The sequence below is a fragment of the Chinchilla lanigera genome, unplaced genomic scaffold (assembly GCF_000276665.1).
Source record: "Chinchilla lanigera isolate Chin_1 unplaced genomic scaffold, ChiLan1.0 scaffold00004, whole genome shotgun sequence".
NCBI lineage: Eukaryota > Metazoa > Chordata > Mammalia > Rodentia > Chinchillidae > Chinchilla > Chinchilla lanigera.
The window spans coordinates 40,036,343-40,057,482 of NW_004955405.1; the positions used below are offsets into that span (position 1 = coordinate 40,036,343).

General features: G+C 46.9%; 1 long non-coding RNA gene across 1 annotated transcript; it reads right to left on the minus strand.

Annotated features, from left to right (window-relative positions):
- Positions 1-9,547: 9,547 nt before the first annotated feature.
- LOC106149746 lies at positions 9,548-20,850 on the minus strand. The gene is made up of 4 exons (XR_001236105.1): positions 20,248-20,850; positions 14,146-14,206; positions 13,697-13,913; positions 9,548-10,489 (listed from the first exon to the last, which is right to left on the minus strand). It is a non-coding gene; the product is annotated as an uncharacterized LOC106149746 (long non-coding RNA).
- Between the last annotated feature and the right edge of the window lie 290 nt (positions 20,851-21,140).

Consider the following 21,140-nt stretch of genomic DNA (forward strand, 5'->3'; position numbering starts at 1 on the left):
AGTGGGAGTGGTAGAGAGTGAAGCAGACACATCTCACATTCAATCAGACATTCACCCAGGCGCTCCCAGACACATCAGCACTTTCATCACCTGTTTAGACTAGAAGTTTGGTAACTAGCTGTGAAACCACATTTGCATAAAAACCTCCTTGATTTTGCTTAGATTACAAGGATGTTTTGACATAATTTACAGGGATGGTTCTGATGGAGAAAGAACTTTAATTCCCCTGCCACTACCCTGAGAAGCAGACATATTATGCAGCAATAAGAGGCACTGAGTTCCGTATTTACTCAGCAATGTGACTTGTCATAAACATTTCATGTTTCATGAACAAAGAAACAAAGTGACACACACAACACATGTTTTTATGAAAATAAAAAATGCTTGCACAACAATAAATTAGTATCACATTCTTATTAGAATGGCTCAAGCCCGCAAAACCAAAACAACAAACAAAAATTAAAACAAAAACAAGCCCAACAATACCAACTGCTGGTAAAGATCCAAAGCAATCGGAACTCCACTCATTACTGGCAGGAATTCAAAATGATACAGCAACTTTGGGAGAGCTTGGAAGTTTCTGTTTTTTACTGAAAATTTAAAAATAAAAATTATGTATATTTATAGCATATAACATAATGTTTTGCTATGTGCATACACTATGGAGTGACTAATCAAACCAAACATAGTTTTGCTCTATGATTCAACAATCACACATCCAACAGCTTTAAAAATGTTCATCCACTAAAGCACCTGCCAATGAACATTTGCAAGAGGTTTAACCATCATGAGCCAGTCGGGAAACAGCCAAAAGGCCCTTCAGTGGGTGAATGGGTAAACCAACTGGCACATCTGTATAAGGTAATTTTATTGGACTATAAAAAAAGAGTGAACTACCAGATCACACAGACTTGTAGGAATCTTAAATTCATATGGCTACGTGAAAGAATCCGGTCTGAAGTGACTGCACACTGTATGATTTCCTTTATCAGACCTTCTGGAAAAAGCAAAAACAATAGTCAGTAAACCGATAGATGGCTGCCAGGAGTTCAGGGGTAGAGAAAAATAAATAGGTGAGGAACAAGTGTTTCTCAGGGTGGTGACTCTATCCTATATGGCACTGGACTCTCACTGATAAAGTAGTTTCTCAAGGGGTGCAGGGGGTGCAACAGTTCTAAAACCACTGCCCATTACACTAGAATTAGCCATGAAGCAAAGGGATGGTAGATGGCAGGATGTAGATTCTCTCTTTTGGAGTAGGGGGTAACTGATGGGCAAAGAAAGCTTAGAATGAGCCATGTGCTGACAGGTCAGAGTCGGACACATCGGTATTGACTCATGTTTACCTTACTGTAGTTACAGATGATTACCATAGAAGTACTGATAGATACCTCTGTATACACAGGTTAGTGTGCAAGCATATTTTTCCTTGCTTTGGCTGAGGGGCCATAGAAACAATGACACCAAGTACAGAAAGTCATGTTGACAGCAAGGCCCTTACTATGATGAGGTGACAATGAGGATTTTCCCTAAAAACATTTTACCATAGTGTAAGCATGAGACATCACATTGAGGCACAATTCTAAAAATATCTGACTAGCATTCCTCAAATCTGTCAAGGTCATCAAAAACAGAGAGACCTGAGAAATTTGTTCTGGCTAGGCAGAGCATAAGGAGGCCTGACAACTAGATGTAATTTGGTATCTTGGATGAGATTCTGCAGCAGGAAGAAAAATACATTAGTTAAAAATTAAGGGGCCGGGTGTGGTGGTGCACGCCTGTAATCCCAGCACTCAGGAGGTTGAGGCAGGAGAATCATTGCAAGTTTGAGACCAGCCCGGGCTATGAAGTGAGATCAAGGCTAGCTGAACTGCATAGCGAAACCCTGTCTCAAAAAGACAAAAAGAAAAATTAAGGAAATCCTAATAGACTATGAGCTTTAGTTAATAATAAGGTTTCAATATGGGTCCACTAATTGTGGCAAAAGTTTCATAATAATGTAAAAATTTTTAATAGGGAAAAAGGATTAGTGTGGTAGATGAGGGAATTTACAATTTTTTGGTAAATCTAAAACAGTTCTAAAATAAAATCGAATTAAAGAAACAGAACCAAAAAGTGCATGCAGATAAATAAAGATGACACATTAAAAATAACACATTTCAAAAGAAATGCCACAAATCCCAAAGTAGTTTATGGTGGAAGAGAATGAGGATGAAAAATGCAGCTAAAAATGAGCAACAGGCAGATAACCTCCCATGAGCTCACCTCTGGGGGGAGCCATGCTTGTGGCACTGCACACACGTCCACACCGTGTCTACTTACAACTTCTCCTTTTGAAAGAATCTCACTGTGGCACCATGACTTCTGGTGCTTGCTTTCTGCACTACATCATGGGTGTTGCTCATGTCAAGAAGGAAACCAGGCGAATGCCCTGCATGCACTGTTTATGACTGACAGAGCAGCTTATTAGTATGTGCATAAACATTTAAGCATTGACAGTATTACTCCTAAGCTCCTCCATTTTAATTTCCTTGCAGTTTTTGTGGTCTTTATGATATTGGGGGATGGAGGGGACATTTGTAAAGAGAAAAAAACTCATTACTTTTGAATCCGTAAAACCTGGGTTCAAATCCAATGTAGCAGTTAGAGCTGAGCCAGTGAGTTACTTCTGCGGTGTTTCACATCCCTTCTATATAAAAAAACAGGGATGGTAATACTTGAGGTACACAGAACAGCTGTTTACCCCTGAGAGCGCTCATATTGCTATGCTAGATACTGAGAAAACCGAGCCTATCCCATGGGGAAATGGGAAAGCTCTGGACTGAGAGCTTTGCTAGTTTCGAGAGTGCGGTCTCTGCCACTTGGTTATCTCAGGTAAAGATTACCTTCCTGGAGGGTGGTGGGGTGGTGCTCATGCTCTGTGGATCCAGAGACAAGGTACTAATCCTGTTTCGTCACTTGCTGTCTCTATGACCCAGGAACACTCCCCCCCTCCTCTGTGCCTCAGTTTTCCCTTCTCCTAAACGTCTCCCTACCTGGCCCCATGAGGAGACCCTCTTAAGAAACACAGTTGTCTGTGTTTTGGGGAACTCTCACCTGTGGGTGTGGAGCTGCGCTCCTTGAAATTTGGTCCACACACCGGTGAAAGCTGGTGTGGCCATTTGTACCTCTGAAACCGTGCCCTTGAGTCAAGTTATCAGGAAGCCAGACATGTTGTAGAGTCTAGCTTCCAAGGTTTCTTCCTGGAAGAAACTACAGTCCATGTTTTATTGGAATATGAATATTTTTCTAGACAACCTCCAAGTCACTAGAGAAAAAAATAGCAGGTGAAAATATCTTTCAAAATGAAATAAAGCACCTCACAGAGTCTGAAGGTAAAAAGAGTCCTCAACCAAAGCCGTTTTAAAGAGTTCTCAAAATAGATATTTCATAGGTTTAATATGAGGGCTCAGGGCTAATTCCAGAAATTTCTCCTAAGTACCCACCATGAGCCAGACCCTATTCTTAGTCACAGAGACACTATGAGAGCACTTGTAGGCTTGAAAGGGACTTAAAAGATTCGATTTGCTTTTGAGGGAGCGCACGATGGGAATGGATTTAGTGGGGAAGGAGGGAAGGCAGGGAGACAGGGGAACGCTGAGTTTTATTGAAGAAGCTCAGGTAAAATCCCCTGTGGTCTGGATCAGGCTGATACTAAGACAGGTGAAAGGAAATGGTCAAATTGGAGAGACTGCCAACAGGAAGAAAAATGCAAACTCGATGGCGTGATTCAAAGAGACAAACAAATGGTTCCACGAGCCTATGTGTGCGCAAGCGCGATGATGGTATATCGTGGCGGGGAGTGCGCCGGAACGCAAGCCACTAGACGCCTCACAGAAGCAGGTCTTAGTGCTGCAAGCAGCTGAGGAGCAGGGGTTTTCCACAAATCCTCCTCATAAATCTGCACGGGAGAAAACAAGAGGCCAGGCAAGAAGATGCATGTCTGAGGTGAAAGGAAAAACATGTTTGATCCTAATAGGGTTGTGGTGGGAGAGGGGGTTGGAGAGGGGAGGAACTCTTCTGGAGCGATCTGCCCCGAGGTGAGGACTGGCTTGTGAGGCTGCCGCAGTCCTGGTCTGCAAGGAGGTGTTAAAGGGGGTTATCAGCTGGCCCCCAGCACAGGCGGCAACATGTTGGCAAGGAGCCCCAGCACAGCCCACGCATGTGTGTGCACACGTGTGTGGGTGCACGTGCCCCAGAAGAAATACCAGCCTCACTGTCTACAGACAGCCTCACAGAACAAACATTTGGCCCTGCAACTTGTGAACACCAGTTACACAGACAGACCCATCTGACGGAGATTGGCATTTCTCAACGGGGATCATTTGCATAGAGCTGTCTTCCTCTTTCATCTGTGGCAGAAAGAGGCTCCTTTCACCCCAGAGAGAAGCCCCCTTCTGCAAAGGACATGACCCAACCTAAACACATCTACACCCAGGCAGGCCCACGTTGGCCCCAGGGCTCTTCTCTGACTTGAAGAGCCTGGGGCTCCACTTTTCCCTGACCACTGACTTGCTGGTCTGTATTTACACTCTGCAGGGAAAGGGGTTAGTGCAGCTAGAGTGCCTGCTCGGCATGCATGAGGGGGTGTTTGAACCTCAGCACCACAAGCAATAAACAAACATATTTACATACCTAGGCCCATATTTAAGCACGTTCCTCTTGAATGGACAATTCCCATAAATAATCCAGAGCAAGAGAGCAAATGATGGAGGCCCAGTGACATGTCTCAAGAGGTATTTTACTCACTTGATATTCTTAGTTCATGTTCTGTTGCTATAACAGAACACCAGACACTGGGTAATTTACAGAGGGAAAAAATTCACTGATCTGGTGGTTCTGGAGGCAAGGAAGTTCAAGGTCAGGTGGCTGCATCTGGCAAGGGCCTTGTGCTGTCATAACATGGTGGATAACATCACACAGCAGGTACTGCACACAGACGAGAGGAGACAAGGGGGTCCAGATGCTTTACGACAGACTACTCATCCAAGAACTGATGCCTTCGTGTGAGAACTAAGCCAGTCTTAGAAGAAAGACACTGGTCCCCGTCAAGGCCTCACCTCCCAACACCACTCTTTTGTTGCAAGTGAAATTCAATGAGAGTTTTAGCAGAGTCGAACACATGGAAACCACAGCAGACGCCACTGTAAAGAGGAGCAAGGGACGCACTCGATGTACTGATGACCTGGTAAATAACCCAACTTCTAGAGATCCTAACACCAAGGACAGAACAAGCATCAACTTGGCAATTGGCTAGGCTTGGCGCAAGCCTCACCTCTGCCACGGACCATGGACCTGTGCCTTAATCTCTTTGCTGTGTTTCTCACCTGTAACCCAGGAATAATAATTCCAACAGGCACTCCCATAATCTTCATTTTACAGGCAGAGAAAGCTGAGACGCAAAGAGTTCTGCAGCTGATTCTAGATGAAGCAACCAATAAACAGCAGAGTTTACATCTGAACCCCTGAAATCTGCCCCCTTCCTGTCAGAACCGCTAGGAGCCTGCGAGATCCACACGGAATTTCTTCTTTTGTTCTCTGCTAATGGGAACTCAGTTCTGTAATTCCCTAAGCCTCAGTTGCCTCAAGAGAAAATAGGGTTTTGTTATTGTTATTCAAGATGTTATGGGGAAGCAGTGAGAAATACAAGCAATAGGATTAACAGAGTGCCTGGGCAGTTGTGGCCATGGTAACACCCCTCACTCACTGCAGTGGTAATACTGATCATGTCATCAGCAACACAGCACCCATGGTGCTCGCAATTATTTGTAAATGTTTGCGATTTCCTTGAACTACATGTTCCATGAGAAAAGAAACTGTGTCTTTCCTATTTGCATTTGGCAATCTAACCCCAACAGAACATACTCTATTTTTAATGAATTTATTGTTGAAGCATAAATGGCTTTTGATTGGCTCACCCTCTCTGGGATTGCTGTAAAGATAAAATGAGCTAATGTATGTGAAACAGTTGGTACAATGTTTGCTTGAGGATTCCACACAATTAACATCTGTCCTTTTCCCTTTCACAGCAGAGCACATTGAGACAAACACTCTGAAATCACATGGCTCAGAGATTTTTAAAAAAAGGAAAAAAAGGATGCCTAGACTCCTCCAAGGGATACAGGCTTCCCAGCCAGAACCCATGCCCGAGCGATGTGGGCACGTGCGCCCCGCGGGAACACAAGCTGGAATCCACAGTGGTGGGCACCACTTGCCAGCATCCCACAGAACCGTGCAGCAGCGTGTCTGGGAGTCTCAAGAGCAGAAAAAGGAAGGCACTCGACGTACTGATCAATTAAAGCTGCTAATTAGGTCCGTGCCTGGTACAAACGTTGGCAGCTCTCACATACTGGGGTAACAAAGAAGAGTTTGGCAGAGAGACCAAAGCCACGGCCAATCCATCCCTAAGCCAACCTGCTGCGTCTGTAAGGGGTTGCAGCAACTGAACACATTGGGAACACCCCTAGGATGACATTTGAAAACTCTAAGTAGAAATACTAGTTCAGAAACTCTAAATAGAAATAGAATGGACAGGAGGACAAAAAAAAATTGCCCTTGTCGCTTGAAACCAAGTCCAGGCAATGGGCAGAAGGAAAAACATGGGCTTGGGCAAGGAACAGACTTCCCTTCCGGTCTCGGTTCCACCAACTGTGACCCGAGATATCACCTAACATTTCTGAGCTTCCATTTCTTCACTTGCAAAACAGGAAATGTCCACTTGGCGTAGATGTGGAAGCTTAAACAAGCAGTCTGTATGCGGGGACTGCAAGTAATAGATCACCTGCCATCAGCAGCGCCACCACCTGAACACAGCTGTCGTGATTCAGTGATTAGGGGCCCAGCCTCCCGGAGTCAGCACATTCCCACTTGCCTTCCCCAGGGGCTCTGGAGTTGTATGATTGTGTGGTTCTGTGTGAGTCACCAACTACTCACAGAGTAAATCCACCTCGGACTTGTAACTGGACAAGTGTCGAATAAGGCCTCTGAGGAGCAGGGGACCTGGATCATCCTCAAATGAGACAAGCCATTCCATAAAAAAGCATCAGGGTACGGTGGGTTGGGGGAAGAGTTGGGATGAGGAACTGGCATGGACCTAGGAAGCTGGGAGAGGGCAGAGGCTGAAAACATAAGGAAAGAGAAGAGAGTACCAATGGCCAGCATGGGCTCAAAGCGAGTGAGAGGCAGATGAAAGACACAGTGTCATCCATCTCCATGATTTTTGGGGTGTGGTAATCCCATCTGCCTGGCTGATGGAAAGTTAGACCAATGGCAGAAGCAGCAGCCAATAAGTAGCAGCAGAGGGTGTATTGACAGAGGCAGCAGCCAATGAGGAGCAGTCAAGCGTGTATTAGCAGAGACAGGAGCTGATGAGAGACAAGCCAGATCATGCCTACGTCCTGGAAAGTTCCCTGGAAGCAGAAACGGGAGCAGGTGGGAAGTGAGCCTAGACCAGAAATGCTCCTGGTGGAGCATCCATGGAACAGGAGCTCCACACACCAGGGTCTCTGTCTAGCCTCTGTCCTGTGAGTAGGAGCAGTGCACACCAGCTCTTGTGAAACTGAACCACAGAGCTCCTAGACTGCATTTCCAACCCTTGAAATAATTTTCAGGTCTCAAAGAACCTAAGAAGTATTATGTCTGCAGTTCCTGGTATATTTGCATAACTGGTAACTTGTAGATCTCAGAGTCCAATAATAATTTGTTGTCAATGCTCTTTGGAGACAGAATATTTTCTGTGACTCTATTACTGGTTTTAATCCTTTTATACTTGGCTAACCTACTTGGCTTACTTTTCTCTCATTGCTCAGACAAAATACTCAACACTCAGAGTTAAAGGAGAAAGGTTTATTTAACTCACAGTTGTAGAGGTTTCAGACCATAATCTGCTGGCTCCAAGGCAGGGTGGTATGGCAGAGGGGCATCACAGAGGAGAAACAGTCCATGGCAGGCAGAAGGCAGGAGAGAAGCAAGGGACAACCACAGCTTTCTCTATCCTTTATATATTACCCAGGCTACTTAGGGCGGGTGGCACTCACGCCTTTAATTCTAGTGCCCTTGATTCTAGCATTGCATCGTGAATCAATCCCAGCATCACACACTCTAGATCCACCCACCTCTGAAACCCAGCTATAACTGCATGAGGCTCTGGGGGGACATCTAAACACAGGCCATAATACTATTAATCTCTTTCTGTGGTTCCTCCCTCTCCATACAGAATATCAATCCTAAAACAGGCCAGGAGCATAGTTAAAAGAAATTTTAATCCCTCCTCTTTAATTTTTTTTTAATTTATTTAAGCAATATTAAAATTCTTAAATTTCTACTATCCAAGATGTTAATAGGTATATGACATGTATAAGAGTAAGGATTTAATCTTTCTCATTTAAAACTAAAAATTATATTTTTAGCCAAACTTTATTGAAAAATACAAGCAATTACACTTACATTTGGTGTTAATTTTTGCTTTTCATTACTTTTTAAAACTCTTGCGAAAATCACTATACATTTCTGTTAAGCATTGGCCTCAAGACAAAATGAAATTTAATTTTTCTAAAGGTAGGTTTGATATATTTAATTTAAATAAAGGTCATATACTATAATTTTGGATGTTACTTAGAGCATGAAAATGTACTGATGCTGTTGAATAACTGAAATGTTGAAATGTTGATGCTGAAATCATCAACCAAAGCAAGAAAAACAAAAACATAGTCTATAGCAAATTATACAAGACTTTGAAAAATAAGTTTCTTACTGACATAATCAGGCTATAATATCAAAATCATAGGAATGTGTTAGTTTATTGATTTCTTGTAGGCCTATATGTGCAATAAAAATGTTATTTGTGAAATATAAAGTAAAATATACCTTTTATAAGTTCATTATGTTTTTTACCCTTCCTTCCTCCCTCCATTATTTCTTTTCCAGCACGGATATTTAATTATTGGTCAAACCTGAGATACCTGAGATAAACACAGGGGTTTTTATTTTACTTTTTGCTTTCTTAGTACATCTGTGCGTGAAGTTTGTATTCATCTTGGGGAGGGGGACACGTACAGAACACAGCTCCTCTCTTTCTTTAATCCTCTTTCCTTACCCCCAACTTCCCTCCCTTGATTTGTAGTTTAAGATCTAAATCCCCTTGCCCATTTTCATTTTTGTTGTTTTCATTATTCTTAGCTTGTGTTTATGATGTATAATATTTATATGACCTATAATGCCACATAATTACCTGACATATGATGTTTACAATGCTCATTCTAGGTATTTGATACCTGCACATGGCATATCTTAAATCTTTCTTTTCCTTGCCCCTCCCCCTCTCACTTTGCTGTTCGTCTCCTGGACCCCTTCCCATTCACAAGAGATCAAGCCCTTTGTTTCCTTCTATCCATGCATTATTTTGTTCCTAGTTTGCACTTTGCCTTACTCAAATGAGAACTACAATATGGTGTTTAGGCTTGTGTGTCTGATTTATTTCATTCAACATTTTACTTTTAGAATGCACCTATTTTCCTACAAATGTCTCAAGTGTGTCCTTCTTTGTAGCTAAGTAGTATTCCATTATGTACAGGTGTTCATTTCCAACTGAAGTGAGAGTGCTTCTGCCCTTGCTTCTGGTGGATGTTAAATAAGAGGATGTTTTATCATGTGTGTGGAAAGGTGAATCCCAAAGCAAAATGCAGGAGACTGTTCCACCCGGAGCACAGAACTTAATGCACTAAACCTCATCCTGAGTGTATAACATGACTGCATCTCACCAAATTCTTCCTCTTCTCTCAAAGTCAAGTTCTCAGGGGAAGCACAAGATTGAGCAAAGGGACTATTTGCTCTGTAATTCACATGCCCCAAGAAGGAAGGGATATGGTCCTGCAGATTCTAAGCAGTTTGCCAGAGGATTTCAGGCTCCCTGTTCTCCCAAGACTGAGCAGTGGTGGAACCGCGTCAGGGCTTCCTTTTTCCAAGGGTTTTGTCACTGAAATCAAAACATTCTTTGCAAGGCCTTGCAGAGATTTCCTCCCTGGTCCCTGTGGTAACAGGCATCTTCTAGAGGCTGTGCCATACCTTCAAAGGTCTCAGCAAATCCAGTGCACTGTTTTCTTCAGAGTAGCCCTGTCCTTCACCTCTCTGCTCAAATGCTTGTTGAGGACTCTCCTTTGCCTGTGCCACATAATTTATTCACGCAGCAGATTTTGTGTGATCTTTGTTCAGCTTTCATGGAATTAAGCATTCTCTGGGAAATTGGTGTTGATATTTTGAGCATTTTTGTAGCATCATCAGGATTCACATCATCCTCTCAAGTTGTTGGCAACAGCAACTTTCTGGACAGAGAAGTATATTATGCTAACAGAAGAGTGTTTTTAAGAAAGGTTCATTCTCTCCTGGAGTTAAACACCAGCGAGCTACTATCACTGCCAAGGCCAATATATTTCCTCCAAGGCAGGCTTTGTTTCTAAACAAAAAGACAAAACATAAACATGGATGTCTTTTCTTCGTTTCTGGCAATTTTTTTGTGTGTAGCAGAAAAGTTTATCTTTAATTTCCCCACCGCTTAAGAAATCTTACAATCTCACTAGCTGCACCATATGATAAATCTGTTGACTCGACAGACTGGATACAGTGGCTATTGTCTTTCAGATTATTACACAAACCTCTTCCTCACCACACATCATCTCATCAATAGGCTGACTCTTCCCATGGCTTGAAAGCAGAACCTTTCCAGTTTCGCCTCCTACATCTTCCCTGACCATTTCACTCACTAGACTTTTACTACAATAGAGACTTGTCCTTCCTCCAGGAGGCAATATGTTGTGCTATTCATAACAATCAATGTCAAAGTTAAAGGAGAAAGTTAAAGGATATTCACAAAGTTAAAGTATATTCACAATATTCCAAGTAACACTTAGGCTAAAGATTTACCCTGTTTAGAGATTCCAATAGCCATTTAAAACCATTGACACCTTTTGTGTCAATTGGTTGTGATTTGTAATTAAAAGTCACAATTTGCAGCGAGGGGTGCATTTGTGAGCTGTTTGCCACAGACTCTGCACAGTGGGACAGGCCTGTGAGGGTCACTAGGTGCACAAACTCATTGAGAATCTGTCTTGCTCACTGAGAGGGGCTTTCATTGTGGGACACGTATTACAGCTGTGCAGTGAAAAGACATGCAGGTTGTGATTCTTCATTGTTGATTTTGTCAGCATTATCCACACACATAGAACTAGAAAAGTTCTTGGGAAAACAATATGGATGTATGGCTGGAGACATATTACAAAAAAAAATTTCAAGAGGAACTAACAGACATTGAAATATCCTGTAAAGTCAATATAAGGAAACAATACAGTATTAACACATGAATGAGCACACAGACCAACAGAATAGAATGGGAAATCAAGCAACATGCTCAAGGACGTTTGGGCTTTCACATCTACCGGTTCTGCATCCTCCAAGTCCACCAACTGTGGGCTAAAAATATTTGAAAAAAATTGTATCTGCACTGAATGTGTACAGATATTTAATCATTCTTTAAACCATACAGATAGCAACTATTTGCATAGTATTTACATTGTACTGAGTATTAGAAGCAGCCTGGAGATCATTAAAGCAGCCATCGACCTTCCACCTTTTCTGCACCAGGGACAGGGAAGTCCCATGAAAGACAGTTTTTCCACAGACAACAGGTGGGGAATGGTTTCAGGATGATTTGAAAGAGTGCACAACCTGGATCCCTCTCCTACGAAGGTCATAGGAGGATTCACGCTCCTATGAGCATCTAATGCCATCGATGCTCTGACAGGAGGCGGAGCTCGGCTGTAATGTGAAGGATGGAGAGTTGGTTGTCCCCTCTTCACCTCCTGCTGTGCATCTGAATAGGCCATGGACTGGTACTCCTCCCAGGCTGAGGAAGCCTACAGGATACTGGCAGTTTGCAAAGTCTCAGCAACAACATGGCAATGGAGACTGTACTAGGGTGGGCTTGGAGCTGAGCTTAAGAGGGCCATAAATGTGAAACACTGCATGTTAGTTCAGTCAGCACACATACCCTACAACTACACCAGAGGAAAGGAACAAACGCAAATAAAGACACAAGCATGGACAAGACCACTGCCTCTTCACTATTTTTAATAGGAAGTCAAGAAGCCATCCAACAGTGAGAGGTCAGAAGTGGTAGTATGGTCCTAATTCTTAGGAAAACCACAGTGAAAACAGACAAAGGGACCCAGGAAGAGAAGATAGGTGAAGGAGTTTGCTTGGCTTCATCAATAGGCTTTAAAGTTCTATTACTTTTTAAATTACAGCCATATATTTGACCTACATTTTCAAAAAGTTAAAAGCATGCCAGTAAAGAAAGACAGATTCTAAGGTGGTATTTGTAGCTTGGAAAGAAAAAATCAATTATTATAAGGCAATTTTTCCTTTGGAAAGTGAAAATAAAAACTATTATTTTGATAACAAAAGTTCCCCAAAGTAAAAATAATGTGAACTATGTATACATTTGGTCTTTGCCCCTGTTCCCTGATACCTTTGGAATCTCCAGTGTGATGCTGTCCTTGGCACACTGTGAGATGACTGATGCCTGGGGACCCTAGGTGACTTCAGGATGACAGCTGGTCACATGGAGGACTCTCCAGGCTCCTCTTCCTATTTCCCAGGTAAGAGAGCAGAGCTGAAGGCTACACAGCTCCCCAATAACAAGTAATTTAACCAATCATGCTTATGTCATGAAACTTTCAATAAAAATCCAAAAGGGCTAAGCTCAGATGAGCCTGCAGGTAGCTGACTCACGGAGGTCCCTGGACACTGGACCTCCCTTGTCACAAGCATCCCTTCTTTTCCACCGCTTCTCCTCTGCTGTTCATCTCTGCCCTTCATAGCGGTCTTTGTGATGCATGGGTGAACATAAGGCAGGTGGCTGTCCGAGTCCCGTGGGCTTCTCTAACAAACTTATCAAACCTGAAACGGAGGTCTCAGGAACCCCAATTCACAGCCAGTGTGTCGAAAGTACAGGAAACAACCTACCACTTGTGCCTGGTACCAGAAAGGAAGGTTTTGTGGGACTGAACCCTCAACCTCTGAGATCTGATTCTACCTCCAAGCAGATAGTGTCGGGGTTAAACTGAATCACAAGGACCCTCCCACTACCCATGGGTTGGTGTACAGGGAAAAAGACACCTGTACGTTTGGTGGCAGAAGTAGTGAGGTATTGTACTGAAAGGCTTTGAGTAGAATGGATGAAGAATACTTGGTATTTATGGTGTTTTGTTTTTCCGCTCTCTCCAGGAAATGGAAAATCTATTTGCTGTTAAGTAATAGACAAACATGATCCTCAATCCTGGGTTCTGCGAGGGCAGATTCACTCTCTGTTTTATTCCTCAACTAAATTTTATGAACTGCTAAATGAAAGAAAGATTGAACAAAAGCACTCACAATAAAAAAATCAACCAGGCCTGGGTATGGTGACACACGCCTGTAATCCCAGCTCTCAGCGGGGCTGAGGCAAGAGGATCAAAATTGCAAGCCCAGTCAGGACATTTTAGCAACTTAGTGAATCTTGTCTCAAAAGGAAAAATTAAAAAGAGCTGGCGATAACTCACTGCCAAGTCCCTGGGTTCAATGCCCGGTACCACAGTACGATAGAAAGAGCACCGAGCACACTTACCTCCACCACAAAGCAGCCTGAAGGCTCAGAAGTAAACTCATGTCCATTCTGCACTTGAGCTGCTCAAGCAGCCGCTTTCAAACGGGTGACCAGGTGCTCATGATGGTTCCATGGTGTCAGCAGCTTTCAGTCATGGGAAATAAAAAGTGTAGGTCCTAGAAGACGGGCAGCGTGGTTCCACCCAGCAGCAGCTGAAGGGGTCAAGGCCATTTGGAGTCTTCAAGGATGACAAAGAGTTTGTGAGGGGAAGAAACAGAAGGAAGAGCATGAAAGAGGACACAGGCCCTGGTGTGTGCCAGAGACGGTCGGACATCCCTGGAGATGGAGTGGACATGTGGGAGATGTGCCCTGGGCTGCGAGACCGGAGAGGGGGAGAGACGCTGAGGTCAGCCCATTGGGTAAGTTCTGTGTATTATCCAGAACTTAATTAGAAGTTCTTTCTGTCTTACCTTTTGGGAACTAGGGGCTTGCTTTTAAGGAAGACCATCTGGTACAGTGTGGAGGAGATACCTAGAACAAAAAAGGGGTGGGTGTGAACCAGCAGGAACAATAATAGAGCAATACTAGAACCATCAGAGAAGTTCATGCATCCTGCACAGCTTATGGTGAGCCTGGTCAGTGCCAAGTCTTTGGCCGCACGGTCACACTCCTTCCCGAATACTATGCTGAGAGGTGGGAAGTTGCATCCCAAGGCACAGACGTGGACCCTGGAAAGCAGAGGCTGGGCTCGTGTGAGGAGGCAGTTGCTCCCACCTGTGAAGTGGGCTGTCTGCCTTCACCTGGGCAGGAGCCATCTGCATGCCAACTGGCCTCGCACCAGCAAGTGTGATCACCTGGCAGAACAGGAAGTGCTGGCCAGAAACGAGGGCAGCTCCTGACAAGTGCGGAATGACGTTTGTTAGAGGAAAGTGGGGTTCATGCCCTAATATGGTTACTGAGGAGCAACTCGGCAGCGTGAAGTCAGAAGACACGTGACAAGGCTCCTGCCATCCATCCTCCCGGAGTCCTGTCCACTCCAGCCCCAGTGACTTCATCTCCCCATAAACCGCGACCAATCTCGCCTCTCCGTCAGCAAGCTTCTGCTAGTGCCCTGACACGATGCAGGGCGCACTACCTGTTCCGCCTCATTTTCTCTCTCCCACTCCCCTCTTCCTGGAACTCCATCCCCTTTTTCCACATGGCCGCTCTCTCATTCAGCGAACCCATCCCTTTCTTTCCAGCAGCGCCTTCATCCGCTTTCACTACTGGTCTCATCTGTCCAGCCGTGAACACGGGAAAAGTCTCGATGCCAGTTCTTGCTGTTCTTCTCCATGCTTGGTCACCAAGACTTTCACGACTGTAGTTCTGACGCCGTCGACTCCCCTCTCACCTCCTCTGACCACCTCCTCCGGAGACTCCCTAAGGCTAGTCATCCAGCTCCAGTCCTGCGCATGCTAAGGCAGGCCACAGCCGTTGTGACCGGTTGGATGGTGCTTGCCAAGGGTAAGGACGTCCTTTGCTATCACTGTGGCCTTACTTGGACGCCGGAAAGCAGAGGCTGGACTCGTGTGGGGAGGCGGCTGGTCTAGTTGAGACGCAGCCATGAGGATGGGCCTTAATCTAATATGACTGCATTCTTATCCCCGGATGCCAACAGCCAAGCACATCTCTGCTGTGTGCACAGGTGGGAGGAGACCCGGGTAACTCACCTGCAAGCTAAAGAAAGCCACAGATTACCACCAAGCCAGCAGAAGTCAGAGAGAGACACTGAACAAGTCCCGGAGCCCTCGGAAAGAACCGGCCCTGGTACTCTGTTAGGGGAGCCCTAGCAAACCAACCAGCTGCTAAGCTCGAAGCGCACATCCAACCACACTCATCTCTACCCCAAATCCCCGCACAGTAACACTGTTTATGGAGCACCTTCTGAGGGCCGGGAGCACCAGCTCTGCTTCTAATCCTCTCCGTATCCCTTTAAAGAAGACATTACTACTCCTTATTTACCAGCTGGGAAAAAACCTCCTCACAGGCTAAGTCACTGACCCAAGGCCATTAGGTAGTCAGCAGAAATACTAAATTTTATTCTTGGTCTCCTTGATTCGCGAAGTTGAGCTGGCACACGGTGCTTGGCGAGCTCCCTCTGTAGAGGGCCGGACAGTAACTATCTCGGGCTCCGCGGGGCCTGTGGTCTCTGTGCAGATGACTCAGCTCTGCCGTGGTCGTGCAAAAACAGCCACGGGCGGAAGGCAAATGAAGGGCGCGGACTTGTTCCACTAGACCTTTATCCAAAAAAACAGACTGCAGGTCAGATGTGTCCGTCCCTCTGGTCACGGTTCACCACCTCCGCCCTCCAGCATTATCTGTAGGATCTAAGCCATGCTCTGGGCTGTGAGAACAACTAACACAGTGAGCTCTCTTTATGTTAGGACCTGCTCATGTGCTCATTTATTGACATTCTCACTGCTATTACCCATATTTCCGAGGTCGCCATCTCACCAAGATAGCAGAAATCAGGCCCAGGTCCTTTCTTCCCCCAACATCCTGTGCTTCTCCTGCGACCTGTCTGCTCTGGGTCCGCAATGCCCACAGCCAGAGCCATGGATTTCAGCGTCCTATGCTGTCAGCAGGGATGGGAAGTGGAGATCACAGGAAAGAACTGTGACGCTCGGGAGCTTGGGGGAGGGGCGGGGGTGGCGCTCATGTTCCACCCTCTTCCAGAGAGATTACACACAGTAGAGGGGAAAACACCAACAGTGGTGCTGGCAGATCGCCTGGACTTATGTGCAGATGCTTTCATTATTCAGCACACCTGAGCTGGTACTGCAGCCGCTTGCAACAACTATGCTCTCCTTTCCGTGCACTAACAGAACAGGTGCCAGGTGGAATTGACCGCTGTGTGATGCATTCCTGACCAGGAGCATCAACAGTAGTCCATTGGGGTCCCTAGGAAGGTTCTGTTGTTCTAACACAAGTAAGCTAGCCCTTTCCTTGACTGCTTTCTCCTCCTCATCTATCTCTTCTATTTCCTCTTCCTCTTCCCCCTTCTCTTCCTCCTCCTCCTTTTTTCTTTCTGGAATGTGGCCAAAGAATTGGAACTAGAGCAGACATCTGGCATCCACAAGGATGAAAATTCTTCACCAAAATTGGTGGGGCGGGAGCACAGCAGGAGCCTAGGCCAGAGGGAGCCAGGGAGGCTCCACAACCTGCCTCAGGCCCCTGCCCCGAACTGCTGGTTGTGGGGGAAAACCATCCCCTTGGGTTAAGCCAGTGTAGTCTGGTTTTCAGATGCAAGGGGACTTAGCAGTTCTAACCAAAGGCTTGGTTAGCAACAGGACCCACCCGCCACACAAAACTCGGCTTCCAGAATGGGGCCAGCGCTCCATGCCCAGGTGACAAGTGAGCAAATGAGTCGGTGGGTGTGTTGACAACAGACGGGGCAGTGCTGTGGGGAAGCGAAGCTGCCGTGGCTGCACTCACTTGCTCAGCACCTTCTCTGTGCCCTCGTTCTCTCGGTACCCGTCAGACGTTGGGATCGTCCTTCCCAGGTCACAGGTGAGAACCTGGAGGTCCACGGGGCCCAGAGAGCAGCAGCCCATCACAGCGCGGCTAGGATCTGAAGCCCAACCTGGGTGATGTTGAAGTTTCTGTTCCTTCTTAGACCCAGCTGTCACAGTCAACCCCTCACTGGGCACTTGGACCTGGAAGTCCAAGGAAGATGGACACTGAGGTTGGACACGAGCCCCACAGCTCAGGCTCTGTGAGCTGGACAGTGCTTTCCTCGATGTCTTATTTCCTTGTTTGTGTCAAGGAGAGCAGTAGCACCTTCCTTCCAGGCTGTGTTAAAGGTCCCATGTATATATTAGGTGGTTAGCAGATGCTAGCACTGCTCAAAAATGTCATCCAGCAGAAGCCTTACCACCATCACCCCTCAAAACCCTGCAAAAATCAAAGACAGCAGTGGTTTCCCCTGAATAGAAAGCCCAGATGAGGTGCTGGGGCAAGCAGCTGCTGCAGCCTGGGGCACCAGGGACCCCACTTTGGAGACCTCGCTTGCCTTCCACTGCTGTAGCCCTTGGCACCCCTTTGGAGCACAGATGCCCGTGGGCCTCAGAAATGCCCGTGCGACTGCTCGTCCACACCTGAAGTTCCGCTAACCACTGGATTCATTGTCACTCAAGGCTGCAGGAGCAGCCCTTGGAGCCCGAGGCTGTGCCCCTTAATCCCACACAGGTGTCAGACAAAGTCCCATGGGCGGAGAACACTGTGCACGGCTCCCTGGCTCCCTGCCCGCCCCACCTCATCAGGGAGCAGCCTGGGAGTCTGAGGCGAGGTGCGGGGGTGGATTTGAATCTCAGACGCTAGCCTGCCCAGCTGAAGGTTTTGCCTCTGTCTCAGCTGGCACGGGTGCACACACACACACACACATCCCGACACACACGCACACGCATACACACAGACACATGCACACACACATACTCAGGATCAACAATACAGTCAGCTGCAGCTCCGAGCAGGTGGGGTGGGACCCTGGGGTGTAGAAGACTGGCAGGCTGGACCCCCACCCCCGGCAGGGAAGGCACATGGTGATACCCAAACCTGAGAGATCAGTCAGGTGTTGGTCTGTGCTAGGGGCAATGCTGGGCAGTGGCTGTGTTTTATGTTCGTTATTGCTCTTACTTGTGCCCCTGTGGCGTGAGGATGGGCAGGCACGGTGTTATTTTGTGATGCAAACATTTCTACTTCCTAAAGTACAGGTCTTATCACCGCTCCCTCTCCACCCAACACTGCCAAGTGATGAACAAATAGAAGTATGTGTTGGTCTCTGCTCTCAAAAGTTTTCCCCTCCAAATGGAGAAAGCATAATTTGAAAGAAAAACTACACACAAGTACAAGCAGTCTAAGTTAACTCTACCGCAAAATGCTAGCATGGGTAGCAGTGACCATAACCCTTGAGAAAACTCCAAGAACAGAAAGAGCCACGAGGAATGGAATCAACGCCTTGGGGGCTGGCTGGCCCTGTCCCAGGGACTGCGATGAGACCCCTCCGTGAGGAAGAGTAACAGGTGAGTCTTACACCTTGTTTACTACGGACCAGACACCGCCACCCAAGCACAGTACGTAGGTCTGCACTTCAACCCACACGACAATACGCGCACAAAGTTGGTTCTGTTCATCACCTGATGTTCTTATGTTTTCAGGGTGCAGTGAAGTGAAGCAATTTACCCCGAGGCACACAGCCCATAAGCGGAAGGACTAAGTTGGGAACTTAGTCTTATTCCAAAGGCTTCTGTAAACCACAGCACTGTACGTCCTGTCCGAAGGGAGGAAAGTGGACGGTGCTGGTCCAGTGTAAAGGACAGCGCATGCTAGAGCAGACAACCCCGCTTCCCGCAGCAGCACACAGTGGAGGTTACTAATGTGAGTGATCTGCAGACACCCTTCTGCGTGGCGATTCCAGGCTTTCCTATCATGGACCCCGTGGCCCTCCAGGGCCACAGAGTCCTCTTCTACATCTTACCTGGAGGGTCAATGGGTGTCTTAAGGTCACACCTGGAAGTGGAGCCCCTGGTTCCCACTCCCAGTCATTACTTAGTCACACGGCCATTCCCGAGGGGAAGGGACGCTGGGAGGGGGGTCCTGCTGGGCTCCCCGAGGACATGGATCTGGTCCAGTGACTCTCACAGCCTCTGCTAAAGATGCAAGACTCAGCCCTTTTGTCCAGACCCTCAGCTCCAAGACTGATCCCAGGTGGACAGCTGTGGATCCATGTCCAGAGAGAGACAGCAGCTTTGGTGCTGACTTCAGAAGTGTCCACAGGTCCCCACATGGTCACCTGTGCAGAAGGACACAGCGCTTGGAGCAGAGAACCCTGGACCATGACCGGTACACAAGAGCACCATACATGGAAGCTTTGCCTTCAGCCCCAAATAAAACCAAACTGGCCGTGTACAGCAAGGTCTTTGCCAGAGAGCCAGGAGCAGAGGCCCCGGGCTGGAGACTGCTGGACCCTGCCCAGGAGGTTTAACCTCAGGAAAGTTGGCCCAGACAGAAAATGCGTGAGGAGGGGAAAGAACAGTACCACCCCCCAACAGCACCTGCGCTCACCAGGGGTGGCCCCGGCATGTTGCTGCTTTCCAGGGAGCAGCCTGGAGAGGCAGGCAAGAAGGGAGGCTGGGTGGACCAGGCCACAGGCTCCTCAAACTCAGAAGATCCCAAGCCACCCTGGAGTCCCCGCCCCGGTAAAGTGCTCCACCATCTGTCACCTGCCTGAGTCAAATGCCCATGTAACCCCTGGTTCTCCACTCAGCCTCCTATGAGCTTGGTATCCTCACCCCCTCCCTGATGCCCTCCAGCCCTCACTGTGCCCCGGTGCAGCCCCCACCTGCTCACCTGAGCTAGCAGCTCTTCAGCCTGACTCCAGTCCCCCTCTTTCCGATGTTCAAGTCCTCTGGCAGATGCCTTCGAGCATTATGGTGAATGGGAGGGCACTGGCACTACCCGTGCTCTCCCTCTCCCTCTTCCTTACCAACAGGATCCCAGCTTATTTCAGAAAGTACCATGTGCCGAGAACATACCTCATCCTCCCAGGCTTCTCTGGAACAGGAGGCAACCGAAGGCAGATGCCTCTGGGCATGGTCTTTCCTTGAGTGGGAAAGGGAGGAAAGAAGGTGAGTCAGTTTCCTTGGCTTTTTCAGCTTCTAGTGGCCACCTGCGTTCCTCAGCTGTGGCCTCTTCCACCAGCTCAGAAGGGACCCAGGCTTCTGAAGTTAGCTCTTGGGGACTTGTGGCTGAGTCTTGATTGCTGAGCTCCTGTGTTCGTTTCCTCCACCGGCACCTTTTGAGCACTGTAAATGCATCGTTCTGATCTCCGCTTCCATCACCACTCACCTCCTCTCCACCTCCTTCTTTTAAGGATGCAGCAAGTGCATCCAGCCACATGAGGATACACCAGAGCCTTCGAGATAATCTCTCCACTTTAAGTTCCTTAACTAAATCCCATCTGCAAAGTCCCTTTTACCATCCAAGATAACATAATCTCCAATTACTGGGCTTAAGAGGAGGATATCTCCGAGGATCGTGATTCAGCCTAAGCAGTAGCAAACCACTTTGCAGCTGGTGCTGCCACCTGCTATGTCCTAGGCATCGTGCCTGGCACTGGAGACACTAAATATCCCTAACAAGAGCTTGTCCTGCTGTGCATGCAACTGTTTATTTGCTTCCTTGACTGTCTGGGGAAGCTGTAAACACGGGAAGGCAGGAAATGTGTAACATTCTCTTTCCTGCCATCCCAGAACCAGCCCGGGAACTCACATGTTGGAGTGTCCAAAAACGCTGACCGAGTTTGTGAAACAGAAACACAGCGTGCCTCGGCTACGGAGTCCTGCGTGCAGAAGCCTGAGTTCATTCTACATGTCAGCAAAGAGGAGAGTGGAGACTATTGAGGAACAAACCCTCTGCCCCAGGAGTC